We start from the raw sequence: 17,751 nt of genomic DNA, 5'->3' as shown, positions 1-17,751 counted from the left end.
AGACTGAGCGGGGGATGCAGCTGCGCGGGAGCTGGGGGGGACCGAGCAGCCCCGGGCGCGGCCCCCGAGCCGCGCACGGGGACAGTCGGGGCTGACCTGCTGCCGGGGCCGGGGCGCCCCCCGCCCAGCCATCGCGCCGTGACCTCCCCTGGGCCCCCCACGGAGCTGCCCGGTATCGCGTTCCCAGCCCGGCTGCGCTCGGGCGCGGAGTCCGCTTGGGCCGGGGTGGGCTCGCCCCTAGGAGGATCCAGCCCCTGTCTGTGGCGGCCTTGCCTGAGAGGCCCCAAGGGGCCGAGGCCGGGCTCACCCAGCACAGACCTCAGCCCCTGTTGGGTTGGCAGGATCTCCACAGCAGCGGGGGTTCAGGGTTAGCCGTCCACTGCATTAGAGAGGGCAGGACATCGCCACTCCTGTAGCTGCGGTCTCAGGCTCGCTGCAGACTCAGGTCATGTTCTCCAGGGTTGTTGGTGTTTTTGATTTTTGGAGCCCTGAGGACTAGAAATGTTGTTTACCTTTTTAAAGTGAACCCTGGTATTTTGACATGATCCCAGAAGCTGGGGCCTGGGACACATGTCTATAATGCCTGAGTTATGTTTTAATGAGGCTCTGTTTTTACAGTGTGTGCCTCCTCCTACCTGCCCCAGAGCCTCACTTATTTAGCAGGAGCGGGATGGCTCCTTCTGACATTAATTTACAGGGAGTCTTTAAGATTATAATTCCTTTATGTATGATAAGTAAAAAATATAACATTAAATGTCTCTGGGTGGTGCTTATGCTGTGTGGATAGGTAAAAGAATGACCTCCAGTACTGTATATTTAGCCGCTTTAAGGTGTGATTCGAAGCGCATTGAAATTAGTGGAAAGATTCGTATTGGCTTTGGATCAGGATTGTAGTGAACATTTAATAACAACAACAACAAATAGCTGCTAGTCCACATAATATAATAAATAATGGTCTGGAAAATTACATCTGATAAAATGTGCACTATTATTATCAAAAAGAAAAGGAGTACTTGTGGCACCTTAGAGACTAACCAATTTATTTGAACATAAGCTTTCGTGAGCTACAGCTCACTTCATTGGATGCATACTGTGGAAAGTACAGAAGATCTTTTTATACACACAAATCTTATTAAAATATGTAGAATTTGTCTGGCCCACACAAGATTGTGCTTAGGTTTATGTGGCTCTCCTGTGTAATAAGGTTGGGCACCGCTAGGTGCCTAACTGAAGGTATCCAAGTTGAACAAAGCCAGACTAAACAAAGCCATATCCATCTTCCATAGCTTTCAATAAGAGCAAGATCTGGCCCTTTGTCGCTTCTAACACTAATAAGTAATACAGAAGCTGCAGGTAGAAAGATATCTAGTCCACATACATGTTTTTCGTTTAACGTACCCTTCCCACCTCCCTTTGTAATTAATATTGATACTTTTTCTAGGTGGCAAATGTTCTTAAATAGATATTGGGATCTTAGTGGCACACATTCTTAAATAGATGTTAGGATCCACTGAATGCGTCCGATGAAGTGAGCTGTAGCTCACGAAAGCTTATGCTCAAATAAATTGGTTAGTCTCTAAGGTGCCACAAGTACTCCTTTTTGCGAATACAAACTAACACGGCTGCTACTCCGATACCTGTCATTAGGATCTTAGTAATTAATAAATAGTTTGGTGCTGCTCTAAAAGAGCAGATTATTTCAGAAAGCTATAATAATTTAGCTTCCAGTTTATTTTGCTGTTATTCTTTAGATATTTGTTTATGGTGGTGCCCATTTTAACAGTGAGATTATGAGTGCCACAATCGAGCCGCTGAAAGTGGCATGCATGGAACCAGCAAGCTTGTTTTCTTCTTTCATCTTTCTTGGGTGGATTAGGTACTTATTTATTTATACCAATTTGAAATACGATTCTTATAGATTTGATTGTTTAGGACATTGGACTACATGCAGCTAAGTACTTTAGCATGAGCATAGATAGTCTCACTGAGTTAGCTGGAATTGCTCAGATACTTAAGTATCTTGCTGACTTAGAGATGTGATCATTTTCATTGATGCTAACAAAACCGAGGCAAGTGATTGCCATATATACTTTTTGTTCGTTTGTTTGTTTTTAAATTGTTCTTGGGCGCATCTGTTTTCTCAAATTTATTCATTATTCAAAATTGTTTGAATGATTTCTCAATTCTTGCTTTAACTTTTTTTGAGAACAGTTTTGCAAATATTTAAAATTTGAGATGTTTTGGTAGGATTCTTAGGTTTTATCATATGTTTCTGTGATATAAGGAAGTAGCACAACTTTTAGAATCTGATGCAGATATTCATGTTTATGAATTAAAATCTTGCTTTCTGCCAGCCAATATTTAGTTAAAATTTACTGTATCTGTGAATATTTGTGTCAATAAGCTCATTTATTGGAATATAAGCAGAAAGTAAACCCAAGCAGAACTACAACATATTCAGAAATTTGAGCAAATACATACAGCTTCCCCTCCCCAAAATTATTCACTTGCACAAATGAAAAAAATGTTCAGTTGCTTCAGCTACAAGTGCAAGTACATAAAGTAACTCTGGGTTGTTTGATTTTCACGTTTCATTGTATAGGGTCCAGACCTGCGCTCCTCACTTGGGAAAAACTCCAGTTGACTTCAACTAACTTGTAATAATGTAGTCTACTTCTATTCCTACAACACAGATTGACTGGTTTCACTTTTTTTGGTGTACAACCAATCAGACAATGCATATATTGTGAAATACACAAAATCCATAGTACTGGAATGGGGGTAACAGATATTAACTAGGACTGTCAAGCGATTAAAAAAATTAATCATGATTAATTGTATGATGTGAAAATGTGATTAATCACACTGTTAATAATAGAATACCATTTATTTAAATATTTTGCATGTTTTCTACATTTTCAAATATATTAATTTCAATTACAACACAATACAAAGTGTACAGCGCTCACTTTATTTATTTATTATAAATATTTTTGTAAAAAGCAAAAATATTATTTTTCAGTTCACCTAACAGAAGGACTGTAGTGCAGTCTCTTTATCATGAAAGTTGAACTTACAAATGTAGAATTATATACAAAAAACCCTGCATTCAAAAATAAAACATTGTAAAACTTCAGAGCCTACAAGTCCAATCAGTCCAACTTTTTGTTCAGCCAATCGCTCAGACAAACAAGTTTGTTTACATTTAGAGAAGCTAATGCTGCCTGCTTCTTGTTTACATTATCACCAGAAAGTGAGAACAGGTGTTTGCATGGCACTGTTGTTGCCGAAGTCGCAAGATACTTACATGCCAGATGTGCTAAAGATTCATATGTCCCTTGGTGCTTCAACCACCATTCCAGAAGACATGCGTCCATGCTGATGATGGGTTCTGCTCAATACCTATACAAAGCGGTGCGAATCGATGCATGCTCATTTTCATCATCTGAGTCAGATGCTACCAGCAGAAGGTTGATTTTCTTTTTTGGTGGTTTGGGTTCTGTAGTTTCCACATCAGAGTGTTGCTCTTTTAAGACTTCTGAAAGCATGTTCCACACCTCATCCCTCTCAGATTTTGGAAGGCACTTCAGCTTCTTAAATCTTGGGTCGAGTACTGTAGCTATCTTTAGAAATTTCACATTGGTATCTTCTTTGCATTTTGTCAAACTTGAGGTGAAAATGTTCTTAAAACGAACAACATGTGCTGCTGGGTCATCATCCGAGACTGCTATAATATGGAATACATGGCAGAATGTGGGTAAAATAGAGCAGGAGATGCACAATTCCCCCCAAGGAATTCAGTCACAAATTTAATTAATGCATTATTTTTTTAACAAGCATCATCAGTGTGGAAGCGTGTCCTCTGGAACAATGGCCGAAGCATGAAGAGGCATATGAATCTTTAGCGTGTCTGGCATGTAAATATCTTGCAACGCCAGCTACAACAGTGTCATGCGAACGCCTGTTCTCACTTTCAGGTGATGTAATTAAGAAGTGGGCAGCATTATCTCCCATAAATGTAAACAAACTTGTTTCTCTTCACAGTTGGTTGAACAAGAAGTAGGACTGAGTGGACTTTTAGGCACTAAAGTTTTGCATTGTTTTGTTTTTGAGTGCAGTTATGTAACAAAAAAACCTATTTGTAAGTTTCATTTTCATGATAAAGAGATTGCACTACAGTAGATGTATGAGGTGAATTGAAAAATACTATTTCTTTTGTTTATCATTTTTACAGTGCAAGTATTTGCAATCAAAAAGAATATAAAGTGGCCACTGTACACTTTGCATTCTGTGTTCTAATTTAAACCAATATATTTGAAAATGTAGAAAAACATCCAAAAATATTCAATAAATGTCAATTGGTATTCTATGATTTAAGAGTGCAATTAATCGCAATTAATTTTTTAAATTGCGATTAATTTTTTTGAATTAATCACCAGAGTTAACTGCGATTAATCGACAGCCGTAATATTAACCTCCCTCTGTTTCTATAACAGGCTATAAAATATTCAGACTCTAATAATTCCTAGAACGGTTGCTGTCAGCATTTTCAGGTAGGCCACTATTTCAAGAAGTTAAGCAGCTGAACCAGAATTTTAAGGACATGTCTAGTGTGGGAGGAGAAGAGGGGGGAACTGGATCTGATGTTTTTATTTTAATTGTTCACTTTGCTGGTTGCTGTTGCATTTATTAACCATCTTCATAGGATATAAAACAACTTTAAAGCTCTCACACAGTATTTATACAGAGAGGTCAAAACCAGTGAAATTATTTTAATGTCAGGATGTTTGAGGAAGATTAATTTTGACAGACTAGTAATTACTTAAATCTCCATTTGCCACCCAGAGATATCTTCTAAATGTAGCCTGATTAGTATTTGTGGTTTGTGAGAAATAGTACAATTAGAGGGTGATTCAAGATTCGTTAAAATTGTATTGAGTTAAATTTAGATGGACAAAAGGGTGTGGAACTGAGTGGTCTGAGCACAAGACTGAGAACTCAGAACGCTTGAATTCTAGTCTTGGCTCTGACATTGATTTGTTCTGTGTTACACAAATAATTTGCCTCTCTTTTCTCATCTTTTAAATGGGGAGAGTAATACTTAGCTCACAGAGTGTTGTTAAGATTTATATTTGTAAAGCGTTTAAAAATGGATATATAATTGTATATTCAATACAAGAATATATTACATTTAACAGAATCACAGATCCACAGTGCCTCCTCCTGCAGGAAAACTGTGTCAGAATGCCCAGAGAGAGAGAAGAAAAATCAGCCAGGGGAATTTCATGGATTCTTCCTTGAACTGCTCCTACTTGTATAAAGGTCTTTGTGGACCATGGATATTGCAGTTTTCTCACCCTGTTGTTGGATTTCCTGTGGATCGTTGGGTATGTGTGAGGAAGAGAGCACCGTTCTGCACATAGATGCTATCCTGGAGGGATAGCTGCTGCTGCTGCTGCTCTGTTGCATCCCCTACCCCCAATAGCACAACTTGTCAATTGATAGAGTCCACGTGCAGCCATATAGTAGTGAAAATGTAGGATACCTGAGGTGAGAGTAAAATCTCACATGTTTTGCACTGAAATCAATGGAGTTATTACCGAATTACCCTGATGTGAGACCAGAATTAGACTACAGAGGGAGGTTATTTGGTGATACGTCCTGTGTGGATTGTCACAGAAATCAAGGAGATGAGCAGCTGATGGTTCTGCAGTGCACAGCACCTCTGCTACTCCATTCCCTCAAACCCCCACCTCTGAACTCCAAAGAAGTGAAATGGAATGCCTGGACACCAGTGAAGATGATTGAATTAATCTCTACTTTCAGTCTGTCAGGTTATTGCAGAAGTAAATATTTCAGGGAATACTGAAAACATTTTAATATTGGTGATTTCCAATATCTGAGAAGTCACTCCTTGCCAAAATTATGGAGCTTATGACTTGCCAAAACGTACAGAAATAATGTTCTTGGGTCACGCATTGCTGATACAGCTATATATGAGAAAAGAAGCCCGCTTTGTTTGTATAAAATACACTCTGACTGAATTTAAGACACATCTCCTAATGACTGATACTAGGTGAAATAGCTGCATGCTAAAGATTCATTCTTGGTGGTATCATCACTTGTAATAGAAAAGGACTGCAAAGGTTAGGGTTATGTGTATATTTTGAACAAATACTTTTCCCCAACTATTGTGAAACACAGTTCACAGAAGTCTAAACCTCACTCATTTCCTAAGGTTTATCTTTATTAACAAAGAATCTGACAATAATGTAACGTAAAGTGGCGCTCAAGTCTTCACTCCAGGTTTGGCTGCTTCTAAGGTTACTACTACAAGACTGCACAGTCCACACCCTGATCTGCAAAGCTGTTTCCACCTCCTTATGTCTGAATAGGGTAATAGCCATCTTTGGTGAGTCAGCAAAACCTACTTAATCTTTTAAAATCAGAATCAGCACCTGCCTAAGAGGGTGGAGTTTTTCAGGCAAACATTGCCAGCCTATTACATGTAGATTATAATACTATAAATACAAATACATAAGAAGCAAGAAGGAGACTAGGGACAGGGTAGGCCGATTACTCCTTGAGGCAGAAAAGACAATAACAGAAAATGCAGCAATGGCCGAAGTGTTAAGTGACTTTGTTGTTTTAGGTTTTCACCAGAAAAGTTAGCAGTGATTGGATGACTCAGATAGTGAACATCAGTGTAAATGGGGTAGGATGTGAGGCTAAAATAGGAAAAGAACAAGTTAAGAATTACTTAGACAAGTTAAAAGAAAAGGAGTACTTGTGGCACCTTAGAGACTAACCAATTTATTTGAGCATAAGCTTTCGTGAGCTACAGCTCACTTCATCGGATGAAGTGAGCTGTAGCTCACGAAAGCTTATGCTGAAATAAATGTGTTAGTCTCTAAGGTGCCACAAGTACTCCTTTTCTTTTTGCGAATACAGACTAACACGGCTGTTACTCTGAAATTAGACAAGTTAGATGTCTTCAAGTTAGGCAGGGTCTGAAGAAATACGTCCTGGAATACTTAAGGAACTAGCTGAACAGATCTCTGAGCTATTACTGATTATCTTTGAGACTAGTGGAGGATGGAAGAGATCCCAGAGGACTGGAGAAGGGCAAATATAGTACCTATCTTACAAAAAGGGAAATAAGGACAACCCAGGGAATTATAGACCAATCAGTGTAATTTCGGTACCTAAAAAGATAATGGAGCTAATAATGAATCAATTTGAAAGCCCCTAGAAAAAAAAAATAAGGTGATAAGAAACAGTCAACATAGATTTGCAAAGAACAAATAATGTCAAACCAACCCAATAGTCTTTATTGACAGGGCAACAAGCCTTGTGGATAGGGAGAAGCAGTAGATGTGACATATCTCAGCTTCAGTAAGGCTTTTGATACTGTCTCACATGACTGCATAAGGAAACTAGGGAAATATAGTCTAGTTGAATCTACCATAAGGTGGCTACACAACTGGTTGGAAAAGTGTATTCAGAGTAGTTATCAATGGTTCACATTTAAGCTGGAAGGGCATATTGAGTGGGGTCCTTCAGGGATCTGTCCTGTGTCTGGTTTTATTCAATATCTTCATAAATGGTTTGGATAATGGCATAGAGAGTACACTTATAAAGTCTGTGGATGATACCAACGTTGGAGGGATTGCAAGCGCTTCGGAGGACAGGATTAGAATTCAAAATAATCTTGACAAAGTGGAAAAATGGTCTGAAATTTGCCTTTGTCCTTATTGAATTTTATCCTATTAATTTCAGACCGTTGGCAAGATTGAAAAAAATGGGTGTGTCTAATCTGGAAAAGATGGAGCGGGGGACAAAACAGTCTACAAGTATGAGAAAGTTTGTTACAAAGAGGAGGGTGATAAATTGTTCTCATTAACCACTGTGGACAGGACAAGAAGTAGTGGACTTAAATTGTAGCAAGGGAGATTTATGTTAGGCATTAGGAAAAACTTCCTAACTGTAAATATAGTTAAGCATTGGAACAAATTATTAGGGAGGTTGTGGAATATCTGTCATTATAGGTTTTTAAGAACAGGTTAGGCAAACACCTGTCAGGGACGATCTTGATAATAATTAGTTCTGCCTCAGTGCAGGGGACTGGACTAGATGACCTATCAAGGTCTGTTCCACTCTTACATTTCTATGATTCTATAATAGAAAACTTTAAATAGCAAGTTCAAATCTAGTCTTTGAAAAAGGTAAAAATTTCATTTAGAAGACAAAGATACAGAATAAATTATTTTAGAAAACTTAGGTACATGCATGCCATGAACAGAAAACAAATAATTACTAGTTATAGAAAAATGTATCTTTTCTTCACTGTATAACTATTGTAATGAATGCAGAGAGGTTTTTAAAAAGATTTTAATTGTTTCAGAAAAAAATACAAACATAATTCAGATACAAAATTCTGTCTTGTCACAGTACAGCGTATAAGGCCTAATTGTCTTAAGTGGTCAGTTCCCACAGCCCTGATTAATGTCAGCTGGAGTTTGGTTTCTGAGCTCTTAGGAAAATAAGGCGCAAGGTATTTTGGTTGTAGTATAAGCATAATAATAAAGACAATAAAAAATAAATTGTGGCATGTATTTTCCAGATACAAATGTGTAAATCTTGGCTCTTTGTTTTAGAGCAAGCACATATAGTACATTGAAATATAGAAAAAGCAAAGTAAAAAGACAAAAATAAATTGCTAGCATAGCATAACCATAAATGAGAGTGAGTAAACGGAAAGCAAGGTGAGGAGGCACTGGCATCTCATTCAGAGTTTATACTGATTATAAATAAGTAGCTCTCAGATACTTTAGATTAACTTTAGCTGACATTCAAAAAACTCACTTTCAAGAAAGATAGATTCATCAGAATCTTGGCTTTAGTACAGTAATTACGTTTATTTTCCTGTAAACAAGGCTTTGGAGATTACATTTCTTGGCAGAAACTACTGCTAGTGGAGCCTCAATTCTCTAGAACAGGGGTGGGCAAATTTTTTGGCCCGAGGGACACATCGGGGTGTGAAACTGTATGGAGGGCCGGGTAGGAAAGACTGTGCCTCCCCAACAGCCTGGCCCCTGCCCCCTGCCCCCTATCCGCCCCCTCCCACTTCCCACCCCTTGACTGCTCCCCTCAGAACCCCCACCCATCCAACTCCCCTGCTCCTTGCCCCTTGACTGCCCCCTCCCAGGACCCCTGCCCCAACCCCCCCCCCCCAAGGATCCCACCTGCTATCCAACCCCCCCGCTCCCTGTTCCCTGACTATCCCCTGGCCCCTATCCACCCCCCTGCCCCTGACAGGCCTCCCGGGACTCCCATGCCCTATCCAGCCCCCCCGTTCCCCGACCACCCCAGAACCTCCACCCCATCCAACTGCTCCCTGTCCCCTGACTGCCCCCCGGGACCCCCTACTCAACCCTCCCATCACCGTGCGCGCCACTGCTGCCCCCTTACCATGTCGCTCAGAGCGGCAGGAGCTTGCAGCCCCGCTGACTGCGCAGCGGCATGACTGCAGGGGGGGGGAACATCGGGGGAGGGGCCAGGGGCTAGCCTCAGGGGCCGGGCAGGACGGTCCCACGGGCTGGATGTGGCCCGCAGGTCATAGTTCGTCCACCTCTGCTCTAGAAGGTTTATATAAGTGGATCTGAGAAAGCTCCAAAGAGCTGTTAGTGTTGCGGAATATTTAAACAGTCAATGAGACATCTTCATCATTCCTTAATATCAACCATACATTTTGGTCTCAAAAGCATTTTGGTGTCAGAGATTACACAGAAGTGGATAACAATTCTCAGGAATGTAGCAAATGCATTTGTTTTAATGAGGTTAATATACTGAAAAGTGTGGAATATGATGCAGTGCTTTGCCCTTAGAAAGCCAAAATAATTTTTTTTCTGGAACGATTGTGTCAGATTATTCAGTAAAAGTAGTTTATGATAACTTCTCATCAAATAAGGAATACATGTGTTAGAAAAAATGCAGTTAAATCATGGTTTTTCCTTATAGCATTACACACAAAAATACCTGTGTGTGTTTTTAGTTAATTTATTACCAAATAATGTCAGAAGTATTTTGTCATTTTTATTTAAAGTTTCACAGCTCATATAAACTCACCATGCTACATATGTACCATGGTTATTGAAGATGTTGTTTTACCATTCACTCACTTCATAGATTATATTTATGTTTTAGTATGAAGACTACAAAGTAGTTATTTTTAAAAGATTGATTACAAGTTTAGACAGTACTTCCCTGGTCTACATAAAAGTATGACAGTGAAAACATCAGGAACTGAAGCTTGCCGCAATGAGGCTACTGCAGAAATACTGCTCTGTAACAACAAGTCAGATTCTGCAATTGTGAAACCTGTGCAATCTCACTGTCAGCTGAGTATTTAGTCCAATGTGTTAATTGTTATTAAGTGGAAAATTGAAGTAGTATAGCAAAAATAACTGAGATGCCTAATTATTGATCGTTTTCTCTGTATGTCACCGGCCTAATTTCTTCAGTACGCTGGACAAATTATTTTGTTTGGTACTTGAATATAGAAAACCAGAAATACACCAGAAAACCCACACACAAAAATGGGGAGTACAAGATGTAAATTTTCTGTCCCAATTCTGAAGGAGTACTTGTGGCACCTTAGAGACTAACAAATTTATTTGAGCATAAGCTTTCGTGAGCTACAGCTGAGCTCCTAAGCTCACGAAAGCTTATGCTCAAATAAATTTGTTAGTCTCTAAGGTGCCACAAGTACTCCTTTTCTTTTTGCGAATACAGACTAACACGGCTGCTCCTCTGAAACCTGTCCCAATTCTGACTCCCTAAAAACTTGTACAGAGACTACATTGTAGGTCATCTCCAAAGGGAGCTGTGTAAGGGTGTTTGAGGCAGGATTGGTGCCATGATCTGCATTTTTGTGCATCTAAAACAGGTGGGCAAACTACAGCCCGCAGGCCACATCCGGCCCGCGGGACTGTCCTGCCAAGCCCCTGAGCTTCCGGCCGGGGAGGCTAGCCCCCGGCCCCTCCCTCACTGTCCCTCCTCCCCCACAGCCATGCGGCTTGCGCCCACCCACCTCCCAGGCTTTCCAATAAGCCTGTCCTGCCGCTCTGAGGAGCATGATAAGGGGGCGGGGGGGGGAGGGGAGTTGGATAAGGGGCAGGAGGTCCCAGGGGGTAGTTGGGACAGTTGGATGGGGCGGAGGTTCGGTGGGGGGGAGGGGGCGGTCAGGAGACAGGGAGCAGGGGGGGTTGGAGGTTCCTGGGGGGGGGACAGGGAGCAGGGGGGATTGGATGGGGTGCGGTCCTGGGGGGGCAGTTAGGGATGGGGGCCCTGGGAGGGGGCGGTCAGGGGACAAGGAGTAGGGCGGGGGTTGGATGGGATAGGGGGCCTGTTAGGGGGCGGGGGTGTGGATAGGGGTTGGGGCAGTCATGGGACAGGGAGCGGGGGGGGTTGGATAGGGGTGGGGGGGCAGTTAGCGGTGGGGGGTCCCTGGAGGGGGTGGTCAGGGGTTCTGAGGGGAGCGGTCAGGGGGTGGGAAGTGGGAGGGGGGCGGAGGCCAGGCTGTTTGTGGAGGCACAGTCTTCCCTACCCGGCCCTCCATACCATTTCGCACCCCGATGTGGCCCTCGAGCCAAAAAGTTTGCTCACTCCTGGTCTAAAACTTTCCCCTTCATTCCCCCTGGACCTTGGCAGTAATACACATGCACATACCCCCAGAGACTATATGTGCTCCCAATATAAATAATCTGCATGAGGCACAGAGGGTGCTACCAGACAGGCCCACATTAATAATGATTTTTCAGCATATATCACACATTTTTGGAGGCCACTTACAGTATGTGAAGAGGTAGAATTTGAAATAGCTGCCTACAGTTTCACCACATTAGTGATGCTGGCAGGGATAATAGCACTGGACCATGTGCTACCAGGATAACCAGAATACTTATTTGAAAACCGCAGCATATGCTCAGGACAAGTGGTTTTGGTTTTAAATTCAAATGTTAAAAGTTAGTTATTCAAATTACACAATTTTGGTCTCCAGGCTCCTCACAAATTGACTTTTTACACAGTTTTCCTTACCCCAATTGCCATGGAACATCCTGGAATGCTGCCCTGCAGAGGCTTTAGAGTAGACCCTTCCCATAGTGCCACATAGCTCACTTCACAGGCTTGTAACTCAAGCAGATTCTGCTTTACACCAGCCACTCAAAGGCTCTACCAGCACAGGGGGTATGTTGGAGCTGACTGCAGGCAAGGTTGGAGTGTGAGGTGTACTGGCAGAAAGATCTCCGGGGAGACTGCTGTAGCTGGCATAAATTAGATCTGCCCCGTGGCAGCTCTAATTTGCACTGGAGATAAATGTGCCCTAAGAGTCTACAGTCTATCAAATTTGTTGTTTGATATATTCCTATAAATATTCTAATTATCCATCTGTCTGGGTGTGATTTTTTGTTTGTGTAGTTGGATATTTTCTAATTCAGATCTGGACTGCAGAAGTTTTAGGAATATATATAAATGTTCTCTGGACTCTAAACTTTTTCCTCTGGCTGCATAACATTACTTCATAACTGCTGCAAACCTCTAGAACGTAGAGTGTGGTGAGAGCTAACCTGCAGTCTCTCCTTTTACATATATAATGCTAATCTGGAAGTGGTACAATTAGAGGAATTTCTGAAATTAATCCAGACATGACATGATAAATTACCCTTCAGAGATGATGAAATAGTCCTTGAGTAACCATGTGTTGTCTTTGGCTGACATATGTAGAATATTGTGTGTAGATTAGTTTTGAAGTGCAAAAAGCTGCAGAAGAACAGACCTGGCTATTGACATATTTTAAGTTAGAGCCTGGGAAAGGGGAATGTTGGAAACTGCTTAGGATCTAATAGAATCCAGTACCAAAACCTTTTATGTTCATGCTGCAGCTGATTCAGAAGAAAGAGAAGAAAGAAAGAAGAAATAAATGTCTCAATGAGCTACATTTTCTGAAGGTGTTCATATCAGATCATGGGCCTGATTCTCCACTGCATTACCCAGTTCTGTACTGGTTTTGCTCCAGTCATTCAGTGAAGATACATCAGCGTGAAATTGGAATAAGCTGGTGAATCAGAAATTCTGTGGGTAGAGCTGGAGTTGACCCTCTGAAATATTCTTGAAAGATGGATTCAATCTGGAATCATTTTAATGTCCAAAATAATTTTATCTTGTCTTCCCTTTTCTCTTTCAGTGTTCTCTATATTAGGTTAGATGATTCAGCCCTTTGTTATTGTTTCCGCTTTCCCATTGCCTTAATTGGCTCTTTTTGAGACATTACATATCATATGTGATTGACAAATGCTATTTCTAGCAACATGGAGTTTGTCTATTCCTTCCCTTCCTTCCTTCCTTCCTCTTCTATATTTTCCCTGCTGGTTTTTCTCCTACTTCCTTCCAGTTGTTTGTCTTTTTACCTCATACTTCTTCAATTTTTGAGAAAATGGTAGCTCTTGGGTTTGATTTGCCCCTGTACCAAGTTCTGTGTTATCCCCTGTGCCAATGGGGGCAGCTCCAATCCCAAAGGGAGATTCACTATCATGCTTCAGCAAGGATGGCAGTTTTAAGTTACAATTGTGTATGTGCAGGAATCCTGCTGGCAGAGGATGCCCAAGGATGCATTGAATCAGCATATATGTTAGGTGCCTGGGACCCACCCCTACACCAATTAGTGACTCATTTTTTAGCTGCACTATCAAGCTGTAGGCCCCTTGATGGAGTGGGTATTGTGGTTACTTTTTCCCCAATGTCACACCCCCTGCCAAAGTTGACTTTCCACCATTGAGGACGTTCCACCTGACTGTGTACCAGCACAGATCAGCAGACACTACAGCGTACCTTGATCAAAAACTAGGCGCAACCTTGTCACATCACCACCTGCCAGCTGACTGCAATTATGGTATGCAACTGCAGAGACACAGTAACCTTTTAATGTGAACAGCAAAGCTTTAGCATTTAAAATATTGTTTATGATCCCAAATCATTAACAGACCTTTGTGTAGATTTAAATATGACAAATACATTTATATTTAAAGGAAAATATTTGAAAATCAGTTCATCCTCTCTCTGTTACCTGCCTTCATTTCTGTGTTTGGGGTGGGTTCATACATTTTAAGGCAGGAAGGGACCATTATGATAGTCTGGTCTCCTGCATAACACAGGCCACAGAAGCTCTCAGAATAATTTGTGCATCAAGCCCATAACTTCTGGTTGAGCTAGAGCATATCTTTCAGAAAAATACCTGGTCTTGAGTTAAAGACTTCAAGTGATGGAGAAGCCACCACAACCCTAGGTAAATTGTTCTAATGATTAATCACCCTCACTTAAAAAATTTGCCTTACTTTTGCCTGAACTTTGACTAGCTTCATCTTCCAAACTGTGGGTCTCATTATGCCTTTGTCGGTTCGAGTAAATTCAGTACCTTTTCTGTTCCCACTTCTGTAATCATGGCTTATGTTTCCCTATATATTTGTTGAAAGATATATTTTCCCAAAATTATTTTTAGTTGAAGTTTGTTTTGAACTTCCCCTAAATGTTTGTTACTGTAAAATTTCTTTATCTTATTTATTTTAAATGCCCCTTTTCAGTTTCCATATCTTCAAATGGATCACAATGAGCTTCTACCTTTCAGTCAACATATATTAAGAATTCTACTAGTATATCCCAACATATTGTAGAGTTTAGTATTTACATATATTCATGTAAAAAATAAGCAAAAGTTTACAAGTAGTATTTGTTTGTACATATGTCTTCCTTGAGAGACAAATGTGAAGGCCCCAATTCTGCAACTGACTGCACACAGATGGACTGCTGCACCTGTGCAAAGCTCCATTGAACAACAACAGTCTGCCTGTGCTCTCAGCTGAAGATTGGGGCCCGGCTGTTGGTGAATTCAACAATAATGAAACTCTTTAATTGAACTGAACAGCTTTGTCTTTCCCCTGGATATATTAGCGAGAGATAGACAAGGGCCTCGTTGGTTCCTTGGGCTGTACCTTTGGCATGTTTGCCTTCATTTACATTCAGAGAATTCCTGCAACATTTATTGAGAATATATAGTTTAGTACTGGAAACAGTCCTTGCAGTGGCTGAATATAGATAATCATGATATAAAAAAATGCAGAGCCATTCTGATGACTGCCACAGTGGGCATAGTATGTATTTTAAAAAATTACACGAATCCTACAATGAAATGCTTCCAATAGTGATGTGCTTTGTTTTGTTTAATCCATTTGATAACAGTAAAACCCCACTTTTCCTTTTATGGTAAATTCTGTTACACTGAATCTTGCTGTTGATAGGAAAGCTGATCAAATTCAAGTTTAGCTGCTGATGAGCTCAGGGGAGCAAGTCAGAGTTCGTTCTGTTTTTTGTTTGTTTACATGGTAACTGTCTCTTTCCCTCTCCCATACAAGCAAAGGCCATGTAGTGTAGCTGAATTTTCGCCTTTTATCTCCAAAAGAAGGTGCTAATAACAGCATGAGTAGACACCAAAATTTGAAAACAAGAATTTAGAAAGCAGAGAATAATAATAGATTGCAGGATCAGCCCACTGAGATGTCAAAAGCAGCCTTTTTCTTTTGAGGTCTAAAAATATAAAAGGATTCAAATTTGCACTTCTGCTCCAGCAAGTGAAATGAACAATTCACCCAAATGAGCAAATTAGTTTATTAACTTTCAGGCTGAATTGCAGATTTCTTATACTGCCCTCTTCTATTGAAACATAACCATAGAACAGTGATTTCTATTTTTTTACAGGCATAGACAAATATTTCAAACATCAAACTGTTTACCTTTCAAATGCCCCTTTAAAGAGAAACACTTTATATTGCTCCTTAAGAATGTCAAAACAAAATAAATGTGACTGTTTTCATAACTACTATTAGTGTAACATGAGTTATCTTTAATGCAGAAGACTGGAAAGAATAAACAAGTTAATAAGGAGCTGTGGGACCTCCCTTTTTACTGTGCATACGAAGGCTTGTTAGAGGCAGAGGCTTGAATGGTACTGGTAGAGAAAAGGTTTAAAGAGAGTTTACAAAAACCCAGTCCCATAACACAAGGCACAGGGAACCATTTCTACTCTCACTGACTGCACATGATTGTCCAAGAATGAAACTCAGACCATTACTTTTATTTTATTTTATTCCCCTCCTTCCTGTCTCTTCTACCTCATTCCAGAGTTGGTTCTTCCTTATCTCAAGCTGTTAGTTAAGGCAGTGACTTGTAATGTTTTAGGACTACAATCAAGGCTGAAATTTAGCATTTATTTAAAAAAAAACTTTGATAACTGAAGACCAATATCATTCGATTACTTTTATTTTGAATATTAACACTTTTTTTAACCAAATCAAGGTCTCCCCGGAGTATTTATATTGTGCTATTGCATCTGAACTTGGCAGTGATATTGACAAGAAACAAACTATAAGCAAAAGTGATACTGACTAATCCATTTTTATTGTTCAAGCTGAGAGAAATGCAGAATGGGAAACCCAGCATAAGGAAGTAAAAGTACACTGGATTTTTAAAAAATCTTTCAGCTCTTGTCACTTGTATTGTAACATATGTAAGACTTTGTTGATCAAAATATACAAACTATGATTGTCTATAGATTGTTAGAAACTAATTACAAAGATGAAGTGTGCTTTGGTATAAAATTCTTATCAGGTCCTTTGGAATATTGTATGTACTGAAATGTATACTGGGATCTAGAGAGTCACCTGGTATTATTATTGTTCTCTTAGGGTAGGATCTAAGATCTGGGCCCCATTGTGCTAGGCACTGTATGAGCAATTTAAAAAGAAGATAGTCCCTGCTCCAGAGAGCTTGCAAACTAAATCTCAGACAGGATAGAGAAAACAGACAAATGTGCCTATTTATCCAGAAGCAGGTATTAGGTTTTAAGGAGGGATTTCAAAGAGGATAATTTTGATGGGGAGTTTTCCCCCTATATAAGATCAGCATGGAAGGAAACACAGAAAGTTTCTCGAGTAGCAACTGCTCTAGTGAAGGGTGATCTCTAACCAAAAAATGAGAGTTTTTAAAAAATACAAAGTAACTGAAATTCTTTCAGTTGTGTTTGTGTTCTGTGAATCTAAATAAATAATAAATAAAAATGCACGTTCTATTAATTATTGCCTCATCTTTTCTTACATCAGAATACTTAGAAGCTGGTTTGAGACCCTGGTAAAAATGTGCCTCTAAGTGTCCGACTTCAGAAAGAGCATCACTTTCTTCCCATGCATGTCTCATTGCTTCTCTTTTTTCTTGATCAAGTATGCGTCATAGGCAACTCAAGGAAAGTCCTACTGTCCATTTCATTTGGTACTTTCCTATGTTTCTTTTATGGGGTACCCACCAATGATGCAATACAGGGTGTCATTCCAAACCAGTATTTAGTGTTTTTAAACATCTCATTTCAACACTCTAGTATCATAGAGAAACTGCTGTTTTTTGTGTCAGTAGTTCATGCTTTTGGGAACTGGGATAGATTTTATTTGCCTTGGGATCTGGAGAGCCAGGGGGTGCTACCTAGCTCAGGCAATGGCTCTGTGTAGCAGAGGGTGTGGAGACAGCCGCACAGCTTTCCTGGCATCAGAAGTGGAAATATGAGTACAGAGTAGATTGTGTTGAGACAGAAGGATAGTTCACCCACGCTAGCATGAAAATCATGTTCCAGTGTCGTGTATGCCAATGGCA

General features: G+C 40.3%; 1 long non-coding RNA gene across 1 annotated transcript; it reads left to right on the top strand.

Annotated features, from left to right (window-relative positions):
• Positions 1-319: 319 nt before the first annotated feature.
• LOC114020518 lies at positions 320-6,788 on the top strand. Its single transcript, XR_003565358.3, has 3 exons — positions 320-1,876; positions 4,497-4,553; positions 5,199-6,788. It is a non-coding gene; the product is annotated as an uncharacterized LOC114020518 (long non-coding RNA).
• The last annotated feature ends 10,963 nt before the right edge of the window (positions 6,789-17,751 follow it).

Source organism: Chelonia mydas, chromosome 1 (assembly GCF_015237465.2).
Source record: "Chelonia mydas isolate rCheMyd1 chromosome 1, rCheMyd1.pri.v2, whole genome shotgun sequence".
NCBI classification, from domain to species: Eukaryota; Metazoa; Chordata; order Testudines; family Cheloniidae; genus Chelonia; species Chelonia mydas.
The sequence above is the reverse complement of the archived record's forward strand: the minus strand, read 5'-3'. Positions and strand labels throughout refer to the sequence as shown.